The following is a 25,722-nucleotide window of genomic DNA, read 5'->3' as shown; positions in this document are numbered from 1 at the left end:
TTCATAATAGCTCCCAACTTGCAATCATCTGTGAACTTTATCAGCCAGAGACCCTTTGTGTTGGCCTGGACTTTGGGGAAGTAGATACCAAACAGGGAGGACCCAGGACCGAACACTATGGGACTCCACTCATGACTGGTCAGCAATCTGACTTGGAGTCAGCTACTTTCACACTGTGTGTTCTATCTGTGAGCCAGTTTTCAACCCACCTGGTGATATAGGGGTTGATGCCTAGCTTAGTGAGTTTTCTATGATTCCTGAATGGGGAATGGTATCAAAGGCCTCAGCCAGATCAAGGTAGGCTGTATGAACCACTTTGTTTTCATCCACAGCTCTGGTGACTGACTCAAAGAAGTCGACCAAGTTGAGCAGGCATGATCTACCATTCAGAAAACCAAACTGTATGGGATCCAGAGTTTGGAGATTCCCTATATCCTTGATTATTAGGTCAACAATGATGCCTTCCTTAGCTTTGCATATCACACTTGTCAGGATAACGGGACGATAGTTCCCAGGGTCTGTAGTCGCTCCTCTTTTGTGGAGAGGGATGACTGCAGCAGTGCACCACTCGGTAGGGACAAAGCCTGAGGTGAGGCTGTGATTGAACAGGGCACACAGGTGAGGTGCCAGTTGACTCTGTAGTTCATGTAGAACACAGCCAGGGATATTGTCAGGTCCCATAGGAGCTGTATTCTTGGCCTTGGACAGTGCTGTTTTAACCTGTGCAGCAGTAATACTAGGTGCTTGGCAATTTACTGGTATTGTGATTGGTCCTTTGTGGGGGAGAGGGATAAAGTTGGCACTGAATCTGTTGGCCAGTATATTAGCAATGTCTGTTGGCTTGGTATAGGAGGTATCATTGTACAGTAACTCAGAGCAAATCTGGGTATTGTCGTGGAGATTCTTTACATAACTATAGAAGGCCTTATGGTTGTCTTTACTATCTGCTGCAATTCTGTTTCCATAGCTAGCTTTAGAGGATTTGATGAGGGATCTCAACTTTTTGTTGAGGCTGATAAGGAGTTTTTGCAGTCTTGAGACTTCACCTTATTCTGCATCAGTTTCCTCCTTCTGTTGCAGAGTTTGTTTATGACATGGGGCCACCAGATTGGCTTCCTTTTTTTAGGAGGAGAGTGTCTTGATTCTATTGGGTATGGCGAGATACATACATTTGTGTAATGCAGTTGTGGCACCTCACCTGTATGCGTGCGTGTGTGGATCACCTTAAAGAATAGCAGAGATAGTAATGTACTTATTTTATCTTCCTCCTCACTGGTGACCATGGGGGTTTGAGTCTGTCCCACTCACAACCTGATGTCAGTGTCTCATCCAACTCTGACAATAATGGTGGTCATAGTGAGGCACAGGTGGGGTTGATGGGGGCTGAATATTTCCCATGGTTTGACATCCCACTCCCCACCCTTTTGTCCCCACACACAGTAGCATGCCCACACATACCCAGCCCCTGTGGCCACAGATATCAGACAGTCAGAGTGTGGTGGCATTGAACAGGAGAGTGTGGCATCAATGGTGTCAGTGAGTGTAGACACTAGCTATAGCCAGAGAGCTGGCGAGGTTCCACACAGGCAGATTGACGGGGTTGCTCAAAGGAGGACTGCTGCCCATCCACCACCTGTCACAGGTGTCACATCATGAGTCACCTGACACATGTTTTGGTCCATCATGGAGGCACAGACAGGTTCTGAACACAACACCAGATGGATGCTCAGGATCATGGATGCATCACTGTCTGACATACATGACTCCTTCCCCCACACTAGTGTCACCATACATTGTTTCACCGATGTAGTGGTAAGACGGTGGGGTGAGACATTCTCAGTCCTTGACTGCACATGGTCTCTGCTAGAACATGTGGTGGGAGTAGGGCATTGGACATGTAGCTATGGGTCAGCAAAAACATCCACTGAGAGTCCACGTGGCATGCACACTCACACTCTTATAGTGGCAGTACCTCCAACACAACAGAAGGGAGGGTGCTGTCCACACCATGACATGGCAGGTCATGGGCACATGGTCCTGGGTAGTCCTGTGAGGGACACAGGCTCAGCACACACCAGTCACCATCAAAGACTAGTGCTGTATCTGACCCTGGACATGGTGGTGTCAGTGCCCATGTTCATGGCTGGAGATGGTGAACTGTCCATTCTGCCATGTACGGTCCACAGCTGTCCAACATACCCATGTGTAAGGCTAGCACATGGCTTGACTGTGTACACGCTCACACTCATACATCACTGTCACATGCAGGTCACCAACAGACAAACATGGCACCTCTTCATGGTCCAACTTACCAGCATCCCTTCCTGACTCCCACACATATCAACTGTTTAGCACAGCCTAGGCCTCTGGCACCCCCACACCACACCCTGCGCATGTGATGATACTTGTGCCACATCCCTACCATCCATACCATCGATGCAGAGACATGCAAATATGTGTCTGATGCACAGGGTGACTATAGTACAATACATGACACATTGTAGTGTGGTTGTGTTATGCCATGACAGGTGCTGTATGCTGGAGTGTGTCATGAGTACACAGCAAAGTGTTTGTACCTCTGTTGCATGATGTTAGATTGGCGGTGGTGTTGCAGACTGACAGGTGTCGCTCAGAACTTTGTATGTGTCTGTTGCAGGGGTCTGAATGGCTATGTTGTGGAGACTTGGTGGCAGTTCAGTGGCTCAGGATGGCATGGTTGCAAAGCAGAAATATGACATCAGTAAAGTAAGGTTGTATATGTGCATGTTTAACTAGATGCGTATGTGTAGAACAGTGTGTCATGGGCAATGGGGGCAGACAGCATAATCCTGCATGCGTACCCTGTGATAATGCATCCTACCCTTGATACGTGTCACCTGGATGTTCTGTACCTATAAATGTAGGTGGTGGCAGATAACATTTATGCCTAGGTAGATATGGGCTATTTAGGTCCAACAGCTACTCACAAGGCCTGAAAATGTATAACCATTGCACACACCTAGGCAAGACAGACTGTTGCAAGGGGATATATTTACACACACATACCCTCATAGAGATGCCCTTTTTGAGAATAGAACCGCTACCTGTCTGGTAGAACATACTATAGTACTACATACCTATCGCATGCACTACGGAGCTTATGTGTTCTGAGACTTTCTGCCAGTGCTGTTAAGGTAAATAACATCAGCAAGCCCTGTAAAGGAGGCCAATGGGGGGATTGACAGGGCCTGAAAATGTATAACCATTGCACACAGAGAGACAAGACAGACACACTGCTACAAGGGGGTATGTTTACACACACACCCACACACACACACACACACACACACACACACACACACACACACACACACACACACACACGCACACACACACACACACACACACACACACACACACACACACACACACACACACACACACACACACACACACACACACACACACACACACACACACACACACACACACACACACACACACAGCATTGCTCTTTCTGAGATTAGGACCCTTACCTATCTAGCAGTATATACTATAGTACTACATACTTATTGCATGTGCCACAGAGCTTATGTGTTCTGAGAGTGCCTGCCAGTGCTGTTAAAGTGGATGACATCAGCAGCAGTTGACAGGGAGGCCACTGTTGTGGAGGACGCTAGTCACAGGGCCATAAAATGACTGACTATTTCACAGACATAGGCCTGATAGGCATGTCTGTACTGCTGTATGGGAAATATGTACATATATAATTACACATATAAGGTGACTGATGTGAGAGTCGAACCCCTACCACCTACTATTACACACTACAGGCCACAGTACTAGTTGCATGCCCCACCTGTTACATTTGGTGTACAAGTGGCTGCACCTTCATGTGTGTGTCTCTCTCTGTATATATATATATATATATATATATATATATATATATATATATATATATATATATATATATATATATATATATATATAGAGAGAGAGAGAGAGATAATATATACATATATATATATATATATATATATATATATATATATATATATATATGCCACATACTGATAGATAAGGATAATCATGTCTGAGGGAGATAGAGAGAAACAGACACCTATACATACTTGCCTGTATGCACATAGATAGCTGTGGCCCCCTGTCCCGACATTGTCTCTGGTGTTGTCCAGCTTTCTTGCAGTAACAAATAGTGACATATTGACAGTCTGTGGGACTTCTACCATAGGAGTACCTCACATGCAAAATTGTAGGTGCAGCCAGCTTCGAACCATGAACACCATCAGCCATATTAATGTACTTAGTCCACTAAGACACATCAGCCACCAGAAAGTGAAGTTTAATTCCTGACACTATCAACAGGAGACAGACATACACTTTGACCCCTACATATTGAGGAAATAGAGCATGTCCCCCAGGTTGTTTGGGACAGCCCTGGTATTGTGTGGTCTCGGCTATAACCTTGCAAACACACTGTTACTGCAGTTGCATGGGAACACATAGCTGTTTTGGGGGTAGGGGACTCTAGCATTGCCAGTCATGCATCTGTCCTATGAACCTGCTGCTTGGCATTTATCTAGCATACTGTAGTGGGTTTTGCTGCCTTGTGGCCTACTGCATATTATGGGGTAGCCAGTACTGGACAGAAAGTGCCTGTCATCCCACAAAGCTGTTAGTTCTCTGCAAGTAGTCCAGTAGCCCACTCTATTCCCTTGCATACATGCAGCAGGTCCATACATATGCTACCATAGTCTAGTACCCCATACATTTGTTGTACAGAAGAGTGACTTACCTTGTGAGTGCACAAGTTGAGATAACAGTGCTTCAGGGCTGACTCTGGCTAATGCATGCAGTACTCAGCCAATACATGGTAATGTACAAGTTGTGTGGTGTGCCTAGCATCTTTTTTACTATGAGTGAGTTAGAGTGAGGTGTCACTCCCTAGGACCCTAGGTTGTCAGTGCATGTGCTATGCATTCTCTTGGCCAAGCCCAGAGCATACTGGGCACACCTACGTCTGCCTACAGGGACAGGCTCAGGGGGTTCCTCCTACAAGTCCCCTGTGGGTGTGGCTTTGGGGACCTTGGCACTGGTGGGGGGCTGTGTATCCCTTCCCTGTAATGATCCTGCCACAGCTCTTTCCACAGGATCATATATTGTAGCATAATGCATACTGTGAACATATGTGCACATGTGGCTGGAGAGTATTGCAGGGCTCCACCAGATATATCAAGGCAGTAGGACCTTGACTTGAGCAGCCCAGACACATGGTCTATGATGTTCCTAGTTTGTGTGTGTGCCTCATTATGGAATTCTTCAGTAGGTGTGTATGCATTTCTGATGGCTGTCATCATCCACGGTTCCAGTGCATAGCCAGCATCCCCAGTAGATGGTCATAGGGGATGTCCCCCCTGGCATACATATGGTACAGATGTAATGCTTGCCAGATATGGGAGTTGTGATAACTGCCAGGGCTGCCAAAAAGTGTACACACCCCTGTTAAAATGCCATACTTTTGTGATATAAAATATGAGACCACAATAAATCATTTCAAAACTTTTTCCACCTTTAATGTGACCTATAACCTGTACAATTCAATTGAAAATTGAAAATATCCTGGCAGTTCGATTCACTGCCAATTTCACCCCCCCCCACCCCCTAAAGAGCCCATCTCAATACCAAAAGATTGCCAAAGTCCGTTAAAAATTACCTCTCAGGTAAAAAATGCACTCTCCAAAGCTAAGAATACAGCAACCATGGGACCAGACGACAACACAGGCTGTGTACTACATGAACTACAAAATGAACTGGCACCTCACCTAAGTGTCATGTTTAATCATAGCCTCACCTCAGGCTTCATGCTCACTGAGAGGCACACATCTACATTTATCCCACTCCACAAGGGCGGATCCACCTTGGATCCTGGGAACTACTGCCCCATCAGTCTGACGAGCCTGTTCTGCAAGGCCATGGAACGTATTATCATGGAACTTATAAACAAAGACATTGGCAACCTTCAAACACTGGACCCCACCCAGTTTGGGTTCGTGAAGGGCCAAGCTTGTCTCCTGAACCTGAATGACTTCTTCGAATCAGTGTCTAGAGCTGTGGACGAGGGTAAGGCAGTCCACACAGCCTATCTGGACCTCGCCAAGGCCTTTGACACCATCCCCCACTCTGGAATCATAGATAAACGTACTAAGCTGGGCATTAATCCCTACGTCACTTGATGGGTTGACAAAAGACTTACTGACAGAACCCACACTGTAAAAGTTGCCGACTCCAAATTTAGCTCCAGACAAGTGACAAGTGGAGTACCTAAGGGTTCAGTCCTGGGACCACTCTTGTTTGGCATCTACTTCTCTGAAGTACAGGCCAACACTAAGGGACTCTGGCTAACAAAGTTTGCAGATGACTGCAAACCGGGAGCCATTATTGAATCCCCAAATGATGTAGATATTCTACAAAAGGGCCTTACAGAAACAGATGCTTGGTGCCAGAGCCATGGGCTCAAGCTCAATGCCAAGAAATGTATAGTTATCCCCTTTTGGAAAAAACATTTACCTGTGAATTACCACATAGGTGGCAGTACACTAAACACCAAAAGTGTGATAAGAGACTTAGGGACACAGGTGGACAGTGGTCTCACCTTCGATAACCACTTCACCACAAGAGTCAGGAAATCCTTCTATGTGACACACCTCATCGCTAAGGGATTTTCATCAAGAAAAAAGGAGTGATTGTCCCACTGTACTCATCCCTCATTAGTCCCATTATAGAATACAATGCCTCATTTGGTATGTACCTCTCAAGACATCTGCAACAACTGGAAAGGCCACAGCGATACCTCACTAAAAGAATCACAAGCTTAAAGCAGATGCCCTATGCTGACCGTCTAAAAAACTCCAGCTATACTCTGTTGCATATCGTCTACTCAGAGGCATTCTCTGCTTAACGTACAAGGCCATGTCAAACCCACAGTTGTTGGACATGCTACACTTAAAGAAATCCCAATCCCTCCAAGCCACATGCTCCATGGATCTTAACTTTGTCATCATGATGAATAGAACATGCTGGAGGGATAGGCTCCTGACCAAGAGTCTCCCCATACTCTGGAATAGGCTATCCATACATGTCAGGCAGAGTGCCTCAATGGCCTTCTTCAAGAGGAACCTTGACGATCGGATGGGAGATAGGAAATTTACCCTGGGGATCATATCAGTAGCCCTACTAGACAGGGGTCTGGGAAAGTAAATATTTGTGGGAAGCAATAGCCAGGGAGTCATTATGGCTAGGCCTGTATAGGCCCTAGGGCCGATAGCCAGTACCTACCTATGAACCTATGAAAAAAAATCATAATTTCCATATACTAAGTCCTAAACAAAGTTTGATATCTGTACATGTGTAGAACATACAGCTACAGTTTTTACCATGTTATAACTATTCATGCTGTCTTCAAAATGAGGTATTACTTAGCACATTGGCATGCTCCCTTGCAAAGTTATTTACCAAAATATGAAAACAATTCGTAATTTTCATAACCTTATTCCTAAACAAACTTTGATATCTGTATATATATATATATATATATATATATATATATATATGTACAGAATACAGACACACTTATTTTATCATGTTGTAAAGAGTAATGCTGTCTTCAAAATGAGGTATCACTTGGCACAGTTACATGCTCCCTAGTAAAGTTATATACCAAAATATTAAAACATCATAATTTCCATAAACTTAGCCCTACATAAAGTGTGATATCTGTACATGTGTATAGAATACAGACACAGTTCTTTTATCATGTTGTAAGGAGTAACACTGTCTTCAAATGAGGTATCACTTGGCACATTTTCATGCTCCCTAGTAACGTTATTTACCAAAATATGAAAAAAGCCATCATTTTCATAACCTTATTCTTAAACAAACTTTATCTGTACATTTGTCCAGCATACAGACAGCTCTTTTTCCATCCTGTAACTAATAATACTGCCTTCAAAATGAGGTATTGCTTATTCTGATGACATGTTCCCTGACAAAGTTATTTAGCACAATAGGAAAAGAAATCATAACTCTCATAACCATAATTGTAACCAAATTGTGATATGTGTGCAGGATGTTTATTTACATATTATCTTGTATGTGGTACTCTACTCAAACAGTTGTTCTTACTCAGCATGCTCACCATCTCTCTATCACAGTTATTTGCCAAACTAAGAAAAATATAACTTACATAACACAATTTATAATAAAATGGTCATCTGTACCTGTGCACAGCCTACAGATAGTTCTTTGACAATCTGAAAATGAAGTGTTACTCAGCATGTGTACAAGTTCCCTAGCAGTTATTTTTCCTGTGTCGTCAGTAGTGACAACAGCTTTCATAAAATATAACAACAGAGTTTATTACCATACTGGTCCTACTTGGTCATGGCTGTTGTCCATTTGTTCTCATTAGCTGCATGTTACCAATATATCATGCATAGCTGTCATCACACCATTGTGGAGGTCACTCAAGAACAATGCAATGACATCCTCAGTTAGGTGAACGCCATTGCTTCTGAAACGGTGAACATCTTCTGCAGTGATGCTGTCATGGCAGATTGTTGATCCACCAACCATGTGTTGCATGCATGAACCTATTCTGCAAATGTCTGGCCTTGTGGACTGCCCATTGACTGTTTTCTGTTTTCTATATCTGGCGGGGAATTATGTCAGACCACACAAAATGACAGCGTGGCCACCATGACTGCAGGTGTTCAAAAATTGTTCTGATTTCAAACCGTAGCCTTCCGAGTGGCTGGGTGATGACATCATTCCCTCCAATGTGCAGCATAAGAATGTCAGGCTCATGGTAGATCGAACACTTCTCTTCCAACAACTGCAGGAGTCCACTCCAATGCACATCTGTTCTTGCAATCCAGTATACCTTCACTCTAGATGTGGGGAAGCTCAAGCTGTAGTGGTTTTCACTTCTGGAGGCATGGCTGGCAGCCCAGTGAATGTAGGAATGGCCACACACCCACACTCTCACTTGTCGTTCTCCTGCTCGTGAAGCTATGTCACTGTCACAATGTGGGCACACCTGCACAGCAAAGAAATGCAAACAGGTTACTACTGATGTTTGAGAGATGTATTTGATGACTACATATATGTATATCAATAGCATTACCTGGTCATCTAAATATTCACTCCTATCCACAGTGGCATTATTCTTTTGATAAGGTACATAACTGGTGATGACGATGCAGAGGTACATACCTACCACCACTGACAACACTAAATGACACTCAATGAGTGATGCTGCAGAGATACATACCTACCATCCCCGAAAACAACAAATTACACATAGTAATTGACAAGGGGGACACCTGAAAAACACAACAGTATACAACATTCTGATGTTATATACCTGCAGAGGCACTGGAAAAGCAACACATCAGAAAACTATACAGTGACTGTGTTACAGAACATTTCTACATGATATGATGTTCAATTGCAGTATTTCACAAGAATATGAAGCATATAACCTCAATGGGGACTTTACTGTGCCTAAAATTGTCAAAATGAAAGAAAGAAACTGGTGTGGGTGGGGGCTGGCTTGAATGACTCCAGCAGGCAATGACCCAAATCTGGCTTGTGCATTCATCAATGTGATAACGACTTCTACTTATGTGACTAATGGTGACAGCTGCTGACAGTTTTACCAGAAAAGTGATAATGACTCAGTGCTATTCTGTATGTGCTCTTATTGCTAATGTGATAATGACCTGCATTTCATTACTGCAAAGGTATGCATGCTCAGACACAGGTGATAATTGCTGCACATAACCTGTTCAGTATGCATTCATTATATTACCTTGTGCAGCTATGTAACACAGACTCATCATCTACATATATTACTGAGCCCTTCCTTCCACCTAAATTCCACACATGACTGACAAAGCCAGGAAAATGCAGAAAATATATGATAAGCTCCATGCTGGTAGTAGTCTGCAAGTAATTACGTTTATCTCACTTAGGCAACTACTGAGTATAATGACAAATACAAGCAGAAGTGATTTATTGACTGCTTACTTTACATTATACTATTAATTAGTCTCTGGTGTATCTGATGTCTTATATGCTGGCATATTACACTGTAATTACATTTCTGTGTTGTACTCTAAGTAATGTATCCATATGTAATTTCCAGACTTAATTTCTGTTTCCCCAGCAACCCCTCTAGTTGTTTGCATTGTGTATGCACAAGCACCAAATGACACAATAAACTATTTTGCCCAGCGGTCACTTCAGCAGTCAGACCATGTATGCACAAGCACTTCCCTGATACACAATGGATTATTTCCCCAAGCATCATCCTCATTAGTATGTCCAGATAAACACGCACCTAAATGAAACGTTTCCCCGGACAACCTTTTGGTAACATTTCCTAGTATGTGCAGCCACCAGCATGAACACTTCACCCAAGCAACCCCTTCAGTAGAATGTTGAGGTATGCACAATCACCAAAATTAAAAACTTCCCCAAATGAACCTTCAGTAACATTTCCAAGTATGTACAACCACCAAAATGAAGCATTCACCCAAGCGACCCCTTCAATATAATGTATGCACAAGCACCACTTTTCATTGTAAATCACACGCTGAACACAGTAAGCTGAAAAAATGAAAAAATACAAAAACATTTTTTTTTTGCAAGTGGGGCCAGCCCCCAAATAAATTATATATACCAACTACACAGTCACACTACTCAGTGGTGGGCATCCAAAGTGTCTCATACCTGTGCTGGCTGCCTACTCAGACTGCTGGTGTGCACACCCTTAAACTAATACTTTGTTGAAGCACCTTTTGATTTAATTACAGCATTCAGTCTTCCTGGGTACACACCTGCCATCAATTAAAGAGACTCTGATTAATCCCAAATAAAGTTCAGCTGTTCTAGTAGGATTTTCCTGACATTTACTCAGTTGCCTGCTACTGTAAAAGCCATGGTTCACAGAGAGCTTACAAAGCATCAAAGGGATCTCATTGTTGAAAGGTATCAGTCAGGAGAAGGGTACAAGAAATTTCCACTGCATTGAATATACCATGGAACACAGTGAAGACAGTCAAAAAGTGGAGAATATATGGGGCAACAGTGATGTTGCAAAGAAAAAATTACAAAAAATTTCCACTGCATTGGATATACCATGGAACACAGTGAAGACAGTCAAAAAGTGGAGAAAATATGGGGCAACAGTGACATTGCAAAGAACTGGTTGTCCCTCCAAAATTGATGAATTGTGGTACTTATTATATGTTTCCTTTTAAGGATTGTTAATTGAGGAAATGATGTCAGTAGAATGATAGTATAAAAGGAAATGAATGGTATTGTTTTATTGTTCTGAAGAAGTTCTGTAATAAACGGGACAAAAGCGCTCAACTTTATTGTGGCTCCAGTGGATTTTTTTGGTTTCTAAATGTAGTCTTTGTTTTGTATGCACATTGAGCCCAAAGAAATGTAATTTTTCTTGGTTCGCACTTGTGTGAATTGAAATGACAATAAAGTTTACTTTTGACTTTGACTTTGGCTCACATGTTGACATGATATATAGTGGATGACAAGCTGTACTATCTGATTTGTCTGGCTTCTTACATCAGTTTGAATTTTCTGTTAGCAAACTGTTTTTTGTCCTTTAGTTGAGATAGTACTGTTAAAAGTAGAGGCTGTAGCATTCAGTCAGTCTTGGTGGGAGCTTGGTGTGCTGTAAAAGCTCTTGGATATGTTTTTTCTGGTTTATACAAATCTCTTTTACTGACTGATTGCTGTCCTGATCTTTGCTTAATAACGTTTATATATCAGTGGCCCAGAACATTTTCCTGATCGTTTTGGCTCATGTGCTTACCTGATATACTGTGGATGACAAGCTGTAGTGTCTGACTAGTCTGGCTTCTTTCATCATCTTGAATTTTTCCACTCAGTGTCTCTGGCTTTCACCCCTTATGGTAATCTGAATACCAAAGTCCCTCTCTCCCCCATTGATCGCTTTGTCTGCTGTACTTTTCCCACCCATTGTTTTACATAGATCCATCATATTGAGAGTCCACTCAGTAAACAAGTCTTGGTCTTTAACTCATTCACTCCAATAGAGCCCAGGAAGTTTTCACTGTAACTTCCAGTGGGTGGAGCCTAAGCCGTTTGAAATAATCAAATTATGTCCTCACATTTCAAACAAACGTTCATATCTCTGGAACCACAGAGATTATGAAAGAAGTATAAAAAGCAAACTGTTCAGCACAAAATATTTTTATAGTGGTAGTATTCTTTAGGTTTTATGTCTTAAACCAAATTTTATAAGTCACAGTAAACACAGTCTGCCAGATTCACGATGGCTTGCATGGAGTGTACGAGTAGAGTAAGACTCCATGCAGCCATCATGTCCGACGAGCGATCCAGGAACAGCTTGTAGGGGCATGTAAGAGAGCTCCTAAAACATCTCCTACACGCACAGGGCTGGGATATGCAAATTACCTCACTTGCAGCCAAAAGGCATGCAAATGAGGTAAATTTGCGATCCAGGAAGCACAAACCTGTCTGAGTAGGAGCCGTGTTAGCTGCAGAAATGTACTCAGTTGACAACTGAGTACCGTTCTTCAAATAGCACAATGGAGCCTTGTCAGCTCCAAATAAAGGTTGCATATGGTTGAGGAAGCATGCCAATGGCCAAATATACGGCCATTAAAAATGGTCCCAGATGCAAAATTAAAATAAAAATACTTTTTTTTTTCGGTGATTTCCAATATTTAAGCATAGTGCAGAGCCGCGCAAACGGGGTGCGCTAAAAAAAATCATAAAATAAGAAAATAAAAGCCACAAACATGGAATCTATGAAAACTGTTAAATTACAATGTAAGGGAATAGCAGGCTGAAGACAACATGGCCACCGAGTAGGGGTTGCTAAGGGGAGAAGCCCCGTCTAAGACATGTAACCAAGCATTAGTAGGCAATCCTATGTAAATGAGTGTTAGGATAGTGACTCGCACTTTTACATAGCAAATGAGCACAGTCAGTGGAGTGTAGGAGTAGGATATGGGGAGTAACAGAGTAGGAGATAGGTGACATCACAAGGGGGGGTATGTATGAAAGTAGTGAAGCTCATAGGAGCAGAGTGGCATGTGTCAGCTGTCAGTTAGACATCATGGAAAGAGGTGTGTCAACAGGTAAGCCAGGGAAAGCCAAGAAATGGAAGGTGTATACTGTGGATAACACCAAAGTTTCTTGCTGAGCAGGTATGCATGCGTGTGCGCGCCTGTAAACCCGAGTAAGACAGAGTGCGCACGTGAAAGCGTGAGTGCACGCGTTTAAGCCGGAGTAAGCATGTATAAGGCTGTTTAAAGACCTGTAAGTGCATTTGCGCTGGTGTGCGCGCGTTGTAACCCAAATAAGCAAGTTTTAGTCCATGTAAGCATGTGTGCACGCGTGTGAGCTGCTGTGAGCGTGTTTGCACTTGTATGCGCGTCGTTCCCCCCTGAGGAAACAGAAAGGAAAAAGGAAACACAACAAATAGTAGGAAGCTACCAGGGAATACTAGTAGAGCTAGCAGGTGAAAACAATCAGAATCAGGCAATTACACAGGCAGACCACTAGCCCAGGCAGCACTTAAAACTCTGCAAACAACAGTGCAGTTTGTTTCTCTCAAGAGACACTGCAACACTGGAGTAACCTACTAGAAGTGAAAACTGAAAAAGCTTCACTCAGACAAAAAATGCTAGGGGCTGCCATTGCTGTTATAAGGCGACATATGCAACATGCTGAGCATGGTGACAATACAAATGCTGCCAGACAACCCACAGTGAGGAGACGGAGAAGAGTGTACAGGCCCAGGGTCACCTACCAGGGGTTACATGAGCTGGAGATAGTGGAGTGCTATGGAGTGGACAGAGACCTCTTGCAGCAAATTGTTGAGCTGTGCAGGCCACGCCTCACACACAGAACCAACAGAGGGGAACCCATCCCAGTGGAAACCAAGGTATGTGTTGCCCTAAGAATACTAGCAACAGGTACCTTCCAGAGACCAACTGGTGATATGATGGGGATATCACAGGCATCAGCATCTAGGGTACTGCACCAGTTCCTGGATGCCATGTCAGCACATGTCGATGATCATGTATATTTCCCCAATTCCCGTGAGGTATTGGCCAGCAATATGCATCTCTTTCAGCAAATAGTAGAATACCCTGAGGTAGTGGGTGCAATAGACTGCACACATATACGCATCAAAGCACCAGCTGGTGAGTGGGGTAGGGCCTACATTAACCGCAAGGGCTTCCCCTCCATCAACTGCCAGGTTGTGTGTGATGCCCAGGGCATAATAATGAATGTGTGTGCTGGCTGCCCTGGAAGCTACCATGATTCCCATATCTGGCATCTAATGCAGCTGTACCACACATTTGCCAATTGGGACATCCCACATGGTCACTTAGTGGGGGATGCTGGCTATGCACTGGAGCCGTGGCTGATGACACCCATCAGAAATGCACACACACATGAACAGGAATGCCATAATGGGGCACATGCACAAACGAAATGTAATTGAGTGTGTGTTTTGTTTGCTCAAGTCATGGTTCTGGTGCCTGGACACATCTGGTGGAGCCTTGCAATACTCACCAACTACATGTACCCAAATTGTCATGGTATGTGCTATGCTACATAATATGATTCTGTGAAAACAGCTGCAGCAGGGCCAGTATAGACCTGGGCCAAACAGCCCCCCACCATTGCCAAGGACATCACAGGCAGAGCGTGACTCAGAGGAGGAACAACCTGAGCCTGCCCCAGTAGGCACAAGGAGGCATGCCCAGTATGCCTTGGCCTTGGCAAAGAGGCAACGCATAGCACATACACTGGCTCAGTAGGAACCCTGGAAATGATACCTATCTCTGACTCCCACATATAGTGAAAGGAATGCCTAAGTTGACACAACCTGCTTTCAAACATGTGCAGGGAGTGTAGTATGTGCATCCGACATAGTCAACCCTGCAGCACCACCTGAGGCATAATTGCCATGTGTTAAGCAATGTAAGGTAGTGCTAAACAGCATTTACCACCATGTAGTATATGCAAACTTGATGACCTTGAGTATCATCCTACCCTCACCAAATATGATGCCACAATATAAAGACAAGATGATCAATTACAACAATTGGCTTAAGTATTGGTGTCAGTGAAAGGGGATCCAATGCTTGTCAGCCTGGGATGACATGCTCGACAAGACATGATGCTTTGCTAGGGATGGCTTTCACCTGTCACCTGTGGCCTGTTGGGTATTGCCAAAGACTCTTGTCACCCCCATAGTGCCTTTTTAGGTAAGACTCAAAAGACAAACCCACCTCCATAGGTATCACAAGGGATAAGAAACTAGAAGTAATGCTACTCAATGCCAGAAGTCTAAACTGCAAGATGCATGCACTCCAAACTCTCCTCAGCATGGAGAATGTTGATATCTGTGCAGTAACAGAAACCTGGTTCAAGGCTCCCAAAAGCACCCTATCACTAACAGGTTACACCTCATACCATGCTTTACAGCCGCAAAACATGGAACAAACTACAAAAGTTGGGTGAGTATCAATATTTGTCAAAGATACCCACACACCCAGGTTGGTGGCACAGCATGAAGCATCAGAGACTATCCATGTGCAACTAACAGTGGGTAAAACCACCTTCTAGTTCATAGCCTGCTACAGACCACACTCCTAAACCCAGGCACCACACTTGGCTGACTGGAGAACACATGAAAATATGAAGGTCTCCCCAAACACCATTATATCGGGCGACTTCAACTACCCAAACATAGACTGGGAGCATTACCCTAGCTGCAACACCCTAGCCCAAAGGTTCCTAGAATTTATAAACTCAAATGCTATAGAACAACTTGCTACCACTCCCACAAGAGGGGAAATCATACTGGGCATGATCATCACCAACATGGGGACTCTATGCCCAAGACCAGAAGTGTATCCCTCACTGGTAAGATCAGACCATAGAGTAATCTTACTGGATATTCACATCCAGACCCCAGCCCATGGCCAGAAAACCACAGTGAAAAATTTTCACTAAAGCAAATGTCACACTCCTCAAAACTGAGGTGGAATCCTTCACAACCCCTGGTGCCTGTGGAAAATACGGCCCAGACCTCAGAACACTTTATAAATGCATTCTATGAACACCTTCAGGAATGCATGGATCATGCAATCCCAAATAAAACCAAGATCCAATCCTCCAAAGGCAGGCATACTGTCTGGTGGACCCCAGCCATAAAAAAACATACAATACAAGGAGGAAGCTACTATATGATAGAGCAAAATCCCAAAAAGGGAAGGCATCTCTGATCAGTATTATTGAAAAACTACGGCCACACATAAAATCATCTAAGTCTATCTTTGAGATAATAGTTGTACAGGACACTAAGGATAATCACAAGGCTTTCTTTAGTTATGGTAGGAACCTGGGAGGGAATTCCCAGATATGCTCAGAATTAGTCCAAAATGAAAAACAATACACCAAACCCACAGACATTGCCAACATCCGAGCTGACAGGTTCAGTGCAAACTTCTTCCCCCTCCCCACAAAAAGGGCAAATATCTATCCCAGAAGAGTGCTGGCCCCCTGACATCTCAGATGCTCAGGTAACAGCCAGCCTCCCAAAAGCAAAACACACAGCATCAATGGGACCAGACAGTGTCCTGGGCTGTGTCCAACATGAAACCCAAGAAGAATTGAACACAAACATAAAACCACTGTTCAATCTCAGCCTTACCATGGGATATGTACCCAAAGAGCAGTGTACAGCAACAGTAGTCCCTCTCCACAAAGGTGGTGCCTCAATGGATACTGCAAACTATTACCCCAGAAGCCTGACTAGCTTGGTCTGCAAAGCTATGGAAAGGATCATCATGGACCTCAGAAATAAAGATATTGGGGACCTACAGACACTGGATCCTACCCAGTTTGGCTTTGTTAAGGGCAGATCCTACCTCTTAAACCTGGTTGAGTCATTTGAAACAGTTCCCATGGCCATTGACGAGGGGAAGGTGGTCCACACAGCCTACCTGGACCTCGCAAAAGCCTTCCATACAATACCTCACTTGGTCATTATAGATAAGCTCACCAGCTTCAATATAAACCCCTATGTCAGTAGATGGGTTGCAAACTGGCTCAAGGACAGAACCCACATGGTCAGAAATGCTGGAGCCATGTCAGACCCCAAACCAGCTACAAGTGGCATCCCACAAGGCTCTGTCCTGGGACCTCCCTTGTTTGGTATATATTTCTCGGAGGTACAGGCCAACACAGAAGGACTGTTGCTGAACAAGTTTGCAGATGACTGCAAACTGGGTGCCATAATCGACCCACCAGCTTACACAAGCATCCTACAAAAGGGCCTCATAGAAACAGACAACTGGTGTCAGAGCCATGTCCTCAAGCTAAATGCAAAAAAGTGTATAGTCATCCCCTTTGGCAAAAACTAAGTGCCCACAAATTACCACATAGGTGGTAACCCATTAAGTATGGAAGAAGTGATAAGGGACCTGGGGACCCAAGTTGATAGCAATCTCTCATTTGACAACCACGTGGCCAAAGTGTTTAGAAAAACATTTCATATAGCCCACCTAACCATGAAGGTATTCACATCTAGATCAGGGGAGGTCATCGTGCCTCTTTACTCATCCCTTATCAGGCCCATAATTGAGTACAATGCCCCTTGTGGGATGTACCTTATCAGACACCTACAGCAGCTGGAAAGACCACAAAAGTACCTCATCAGGAGGATCAAAGGGCTCAAACACATGCCATTTGCTGCCCGGTTAAAGAAACTGCAGCTCCACTCAGTGGCATATCGCCTGCCCAGAGGTGATCTGTGCCTGATGTATAAATCCATGTCCAACCTGGAATCAATGGACATGTTGCACCTTGGAAAATCAGAATACCATCAAGCTATGTGCTCAAGAGACCTGAACCTCAGGAATGAAATAAATAGGACATGCTGGAGTGACAGATTCATAACCCAGAGGCTCCCTCCACTCTTGAGTAAACTCCCACTCCAGGTTAGCCAGAGTCCCCCATTGACTCTCTTCAAGAGGAATCTGGATGAGTGGATGGGAGATTGTAGGTTTACCCTGGGTATCACTTCTATGTCACTGTTAGACAGAAGCACAGTATACTAACCTTGAAAAATGTCATGGCAAACTCGACTTAAAATGTGTGTTGAAAGCCAAACACACTCTGGCTAGGATTATAAATGCCCTAGGGCAGATAGCCTAGTATGAACCTATGAACAGGATCACACACACCAACTAGTACAACTGTGGTCAATGTGGAGTAATGTTTGGCAATGTCCACCCAAGTTGGTGAATACACAGCAATGTTGGATAAGCCTGGTTTAGGTAGGCCATAGCTGAACAAAATGCAACATGCTCATAGTTGCCCAACTGGCCCTTAACTAGTCTGGTCTGCTCAGTATGAACATTTAAAGCAGTGATGGGACTCAAACCCATGATACTGTGTACCACAGTGAAAGCACTGAACCAGTACACCATGACAGTATTGTAGTGCTCAGCCAGTATGAAAGAATGTTGATAAGTCTTTGCAAACTATCCCATGAAAACCCTGCAGGCACAGCACAATCCCTGTTGAGTTATGACACAAAGGAGTCTAGCAGTAAGAACACAACTTGCCTTCCAACACACACAGTATAAATGTCAATATTGGTCATGTTCACACACAGCCACAAATGTAGTGGACTTCAGATCACAACATATGGAAAGGTCACACTGGGCATGCTCACACACTTGGATAAATGAGACATATGTCAGGCAACAAACCATGGAAAGCCTGAACTGGGCATGCTCGCACACTTAGGCCATGTCTGAGTATTGCAGTCGGCCACACATATCTGGCAGTTGTATGTGTTAAGCCAGGAACCACCCACAATCCAGCAATCTGCCCTGTGCACACAGTTAAATGACAACAGACACATATATTAATATACTGGAACCCTGTCATGATCAAACATGTTACACAGATACACAAGTTGTTCATAGAAACTGGGAAAGCTACGGCAATAAAAACCTGCCAACAGTAGCAGCAGCAAATATTGTGCATCCCAAACGTAAACATAGGTGCAGAGGTGAATACTAGGCTGTCTACCCTAGGGAATTCATAAGTCTAGGCAGAGTCTATTTGGTGTCCGCCTCCCCAGTAGAGTAGCCTACTGTGCCTCTGTAAAGTAGGTCACAGAAGGCACCCTTTAAGGCTAGTTTGCTGTGCCTTTGTCAAGCAGGGACACAGTGGAGATCCCAGGGGTGAATTTGCAATTTCCTATCCATGTGGCTGGATTTTGCTGGAAGAGGGTTGGCGAGGGGCTATGTCTAACTTTAACTGGGATTCAATTCCAGAGTGAGGGGAGCCTCTGGGTAATGAATCTGTCCCTGCAGCATGTCCTGTTTAGTTTTGTGCTGAGGTTTAAGTCCCTGGAGTGTGTAGCTCTAAGGGTCTTGGATGTTATGAGGTGGAGCATGTCCATTACTTCTGGGTTTGACATGGCTGTGTACGTCAGGCATAGATTACCTCTGAGTAGGCATTAAGCAACTGAGTAGAGCTGGAGATCCTTTAGTTGAGCTGCATAGGACATCTGTGTGTAGCCCATGATCCTCTTGGGGAGGTACTGTTGTGGACACTGTAGTTGCTGCAGGTGTTGGGTAAGGTACACCCCAAAAGGGCCATTGTAGTCAAACATGGGCCTGATGAGTAACTAGTAGAGGGCCACAATGACCTCCCATGATCTACATCCAAACCCCCATGTGATAAGGAGGGCTATATAAAGGTCTTTACAATGACTCTGTCAATGTGATTAGCAAAGGAGTGGTTACGATCTATGTTGGTCCCCAAATCTGTCAATACATCTTCTGTACTTAATGGATTACCACTTATGTGGTGATTTGTGTGCACCTTGTTTTCCCCAAAGGGGATGACTATGCATGTCTTAGCATTTAGCACGAGGCCATGGCTCTGGCAACAAGCATCCATCTCTGTGAGACCCTTATGGAGGAAGCATGTGTCAGCTGCAGTGTTGCTTATGGCCCCTGGTTAGCAGTCATCTGTGACGTTTGTTAGACATAATCCCCCCGTGTTAGTCTGAACCTCAGAGAAGTACATACCGAACAGGACAGGTCCCACAACTGAGCCCAGTGAGACACCAGTTGTAACTGGTCTGGAATTGGACATGGCACCTGCAATTCTGACCATGTGGGTTCCATCCCTGAGGCAGATAGCAACACATCTAGTGATATAGGGGTTGATATTTAAGCTGGTAAGCGTATGTATGATGCCTGAGTGGGGTATTGTGTTGCAGGCTTCTGCAAGGTACAGGTAGACTGTGTGAACTACCTTGCCCTCATCCATGGCTTCAGTAACCATTTCAAGGATATGAACTATGTGTAAGAGGCAAGATCTGCCCTTAACAAAGCAGAATTGTGTATGATCCACTGTCTGGAGGCTCATAATGTTTTTGATTATGACTTCCATGATAATACTCTCCATAGCTTTTTCTACCACACTAGTCAGGCTTATGGGGTGATAGTTCCTGTGGTCCGTTGTGGCACCACCTTTGTGGAGTGGGAGCACTGTATCTGTATGCCATTCTCAGGGTACATATCCTGTAGTAAGGCTAAGTTGGAACAGTGACTTAATGTGAGTGTTCAATTCTACTCAGAGCTCATGTAGGACACAGCCTGGGACACCATCCGGTCCCATACATATGCTGTGTTATTTGCTGTAAAGAGGGCACCTTTCACCTGTGCATCTGTGATGTCAGGGAGGTTACATTCATTTGGGATGGGCTTCTGTACCCTTGGGGGGTAAGGGGGGTGTTTGTGCAGACTGTCTGCCAGGGTGTAGGCTATGTCCGTAGGTTTGGCATATTTTGTGCTGTTATGCAACAATTCAGAGCATATCTGGGTTGTTTCCACACATATTCCTGACATAACTAAAGAAGGCCTTGTGATTATCTTTAGTGTCTGGTCAATTTCACTGTCAAAACATGCAAGTGATGATTATATGATGGATTGAAGTGTCTTGCCAACACTTTTCAGAGATGTCCTCCCTCTGTGGGATATTGCTCTGTTATGTAGTAGCTTCCTCCTTCTGTTGTACAGCTTATATATGGCCGGGGTCAACCAGATAGGTCTCCTGTTTTGGAGGAGTCATGGTTTTATTTGGGATAGCATGATCAATGCATACCTGCAGGTGTTCATACAATGTGTTTGTAAAGGATTCTGCAGATTGGGCTGTATTATCCTCCAGCACGGGGCCTTTGAAGTATTCCACCCCAGTCTTCACAAGTGCAAAGTCTGCTTTTGAGAAATTCTTTACAGTGATTTCCTTGGCTGGGTGTGGGGATGGGATATGGATGTCCAGGAAAAGTTGTTTATGGTCTGATCTTAATAATGTGGGTTCTACCTCTGGTGTGGAACATAGAGTCCCCATGTTGGTGAAGATCAAGTCCAATATGTATTCCCCCTTGTGGGTGTGGTGACTGGTTGTGCCATAGCACATGGATCCACAAATTGTAGTGGCTGTAGGGTGATGTTGTTGAGGGCCTGAGTAGTAACCCCAGTCAATATTTGTGTACCTGAAGTCAACCACTATAATGGTGTGTGTGAAGACTTTCATATCCTACACTGTTCCCAGGAAAGCCGAGTGTGGTTCCTGGGTATGGGGGGGTGGTCTGAACTACACACCAAACCAAAAGGCAGTTTTGCACAATGGTAGTTGTATATGTATGGCCTGTCATGCTTAGTGCAGTGGTACCAACCTAGAGGTGTGTGTATCTGTGATGTATATGGATACACACCCTACTTGTGTTGTGTGTTACAAGTCCTGTGGTCATGAAGCATGGTGTAGAACATAACCTGGCAGTGCCAGTGTGCATATTTGACCCTGAACTAGGTGTCTGTTAATGAACAGTTATTGTTATCCTCCATACTGAGGGATAGTAAAAGATGTACATTCCTCTTTGGAAAGACTGATGATGTCAGCACCCTATAAATACAGCAGGAGAAGAAAAGTCATCCAGTAATTCAAATAGCGTGCTGTGCTAATGCGTCTCTCTCAAGTATCATAACATAATTAGGTAGGGGTGTGAATCCTGAAAATGCTGTGTGTGTGGGGTGGCAGGTGGGTGTGTATGTATGTAATTCTCTGTGAAAGGGATGGCCTTTTTGAAGACTGGGATAACACACTAAAAGATGTACATTCCTCTTTGGAAAGACTGATAATGTCAGCACCCTACAGCAGTAGAAGAGAAATCATCCAGTAATGCAAATAGCGCACTGCGCTAATGTGTCTCTTTCAAGTATCATAATATAGTTAGGTAGGGGCTTGAATCCTGCAAATGCTGTGTGTGGGTTGGCAGGGGGGTGTGTATGTATGCAATTCTCTGTGAAAGGAATGGCCTTTTTGAGGACTGGGATAACACACTAAAAGATGTACATTCCTCTTTGGAAAGACTGATGATGTCAGCACCCTATAAATACAGCAGGAGAAGGGAAACCATCCAATAACACGAATAGCACGCTGTATTAATCTGTCTCTCTCAAATAGCATAACATAGTTAGGTAGGGTTTTGAATCCTGCAAATGCTGTGTGGGGTGGCAGGGAGGTGTGTATGCATACAATTCTCTGTGAAAGGAATGGCCTTTTTGAAGACTGGGATAACATACTAAAGGATGTAAATTCCTCTTTGGAAAGACTGATGATGTCAGCACCCTATAAATACAGCAGGAGAAGAGGAATCATCCAGTAATGCGAATAGCATGCTGTGCTAATGCGTCTCTCTCAAGTATCATAATATAATTAGATAGGGATTTGAATCCTGCAAACGCTGTGTGTGGGGTGACAGGGGGGTGTGTATGTATACAATTCTCTGTGAAAGGAATGGCTTTTTTGAAGACTGGGATAACACACTAAAAGATGTACATTCCTCTTTGGAAAGACTGATGATGTCAGCACCCTATAAATACAGCAGGAGAAGGGAAATCATCCAATAATGTGAATAGCATGCTGTGCTAATGCATCTCTCTCAAATATTATAACATAGGTAGGGGTTTGAATCCTACAAATGACATGTGTGTGTTTGTCAATGTGTTGTGTGTTTTGCTTTTATTATTGTATGACATATTATTATAACAGTAATTTCAATGCACACATCAGGTATGTGTGCCACATACAGATATGTACCTGTGACCTTTAATAGTTCCTATGTGTGAAGCCTGCCTCATATGATTACAGTTGTTACCTTTGCCAGCATGTGCCGCAGCTTACCAGACCTTAGGCCATACATGTATGTTGGTGACAATGCAGGCTACTGCAGTGATCTGTGTCCTAGGCCAACTATGTGACACACACCCATGAAAGCTTTGATAGATTAATGTGGGTGAGGGTTCATGTCTGGAGTATATGTCAGACATGTTAAAACACAGCAAAGTCTGTGAGTGATGGACATCCAGTGAAGGTGTATGGCAACTGTTGCCGATATGCATACAGACACCTTCTTGCTTAGGTGATACACCGAGGGACTGCAGAATACCTTTGGAAATGTGAATATCACAGGATAGACAAGATAACACTTGACCACATGTACACACCATTACCCGTTCTTCATGATGGGTGCTACCACCTACATGGTACTGTCGGAATACTATGTTAACTACATGCCGATGACAATGCTGCAGTTGTGTTACAGCAATACACCATGGCTTGGACAACAGGTATCTGTCTGTATGATACCCTTGTGGTGGTTAGGTGTGTCATGTGTAGAATGCATTGTAGGCCACTGTATGCATTTGCAGTCATGGATGGACATATCCATAGTGTGTTAACATGTACGTGAGACTGCCATATGCCAAAGAGTATTGTTCCCAGGGATGTGTGGGGCTCAGTAAGAATGGCTACTGGTATAGTGTAGTACTGCAGGGATATCACTGACACCAGGTTCCTACATCTGTGTATCAGTTGAGGAGACACCATGTAATGACCAGGGAATGTCAGGCTATGTAGGCTGTGTGTAGTACCAGAATGCAGACCACTGACATATGGAAACCGTATCACCCACAGCATACTGTCAAACCATGTCATGTTCCATACTAACCATGTTCACAAATGTACACCTGCATCTCTGTGCTGCAAACATCACACATGTACTGTCCACACCCCAACACATGCAGGCACAGGTACACACAACAGCCATGTGCAGACAGTACACTTTGGGAATTAACACTGGTGTATACAAAACTACAATGAGAATTATAGTTAATGCATCATGCATGCTCGAATATATCCACAACGATATCATTACACTGTACTGTTAACAACATGATATTATTACTACAGTTCTATGTAGGTCTAGGTCCCTCAGGGCTCTATTCTTGGCCCACTTCTCTTCTCCCTCTTTATTAATGATCTCCACTCTGTTATTCCTCAAGCCACCTGCATTCAATACGCTGACGACTCCACAATTATTTGTTCAGCAACCTCCTCTTCTGACCTAATCACACTAACCCAAAATATCTTCAACACAGTAGAAACATGGTTTACTAGATGATACCTCCTCCTTAATGCTAAAAAAACTAAACTTCTCCTATTCACCCCCACCACTCATACCTCCCCATTACATTTCACCATCCTGTCTAATAACAATACTGTCATCTCTCCAGACTCTACAACTAAACTGCTAGGCATAACCATTAAACAATCTCTCTTTTGATCAACACATCAACAACACCATCAAATCTGTAAACAGAAAGAGTGGATCCTTATACCAGATCAAACCATTTCTCACCCCATCTGCTAGAGCTACTATTGCCCACTCCCATCTTATATCCACTCTCTTTTATGCCTCTCCTATCTTCACTAACCTCAAGAAATCTAACCTAAACAAATTAGCAACTTGCTACAATAACATTGCCCGCTTCGCCACTGGCAACCCATTCAGAACCCATCACTGCCTTAATTTGAAACATCTAGGCTGGCTAGAACTACAAAACTATCTTACACTCTCACAACTCACTATTGCTCACAAAATTTTGTACCTACCTGATAACACCCCTATTCTATCACAGCTTTTACCCCCTTATAACAATCTTACCTCCCTTCGCTCCTCTTCTAAACTCTTGACCAAACCCACAAAAGCTCACAACTTAGCTGGTGACTCTCTATTCACTAATACCGCAGGCCGAGTATGGAATTTACTACCTAGGGATATAACTCTAATCACATCCCTACCCCTCTTCAAACAACAAATCAAACTGTACTTCCAAAATCACTGGCTTTGCTCATGTAGTACACCTGACTGACTTTTCTCCCCCCCTCTCCTGACCTTTAACCCTACCTTCTGCTTAATACCTAGCAAATACCTTTTCCTTTCCCTTGAAGTCGCTTTATGCTCTGACCTATTTCTCTAACCTCTCCCATATCCTCTTGTTTGTCTTTCTTTTTTCTCTCATTTCTTGACTTCTGTCTCTTCCCTCTCTTCTTACATTACATTTTTCCTCTTTCTTCTCCACCCACTTGCATTTTTTTTCTTATTGTAGTAGGAGCCTTATGGCATAGCCTGTTTGTAATTAGTAAGAAGCCTTGAAACTGACCTATCTCTAGTCAGGACTTTTATTGATGGTGTGC

This window comes from Protopterus annectens, chromosome 2.part0 (assembly GCF_019279795.1).
Source record: "Protopterus annectens isolate FY-2018-M chromosome 2.part0, PAN1.0, whole genome shotgun sequence".
Classification (NCBI taxonomy): domain Eukaryota; kingdom Metazoa; phylum Chordata; order Ceratodontiformes; family Protopteridae; genus Protopterus; species Protopterus annectens.
The sequence above is the reverse complement of the archived record's forward strand: the minus strand, read 5'-3'. Positions refer to the sequence as shown.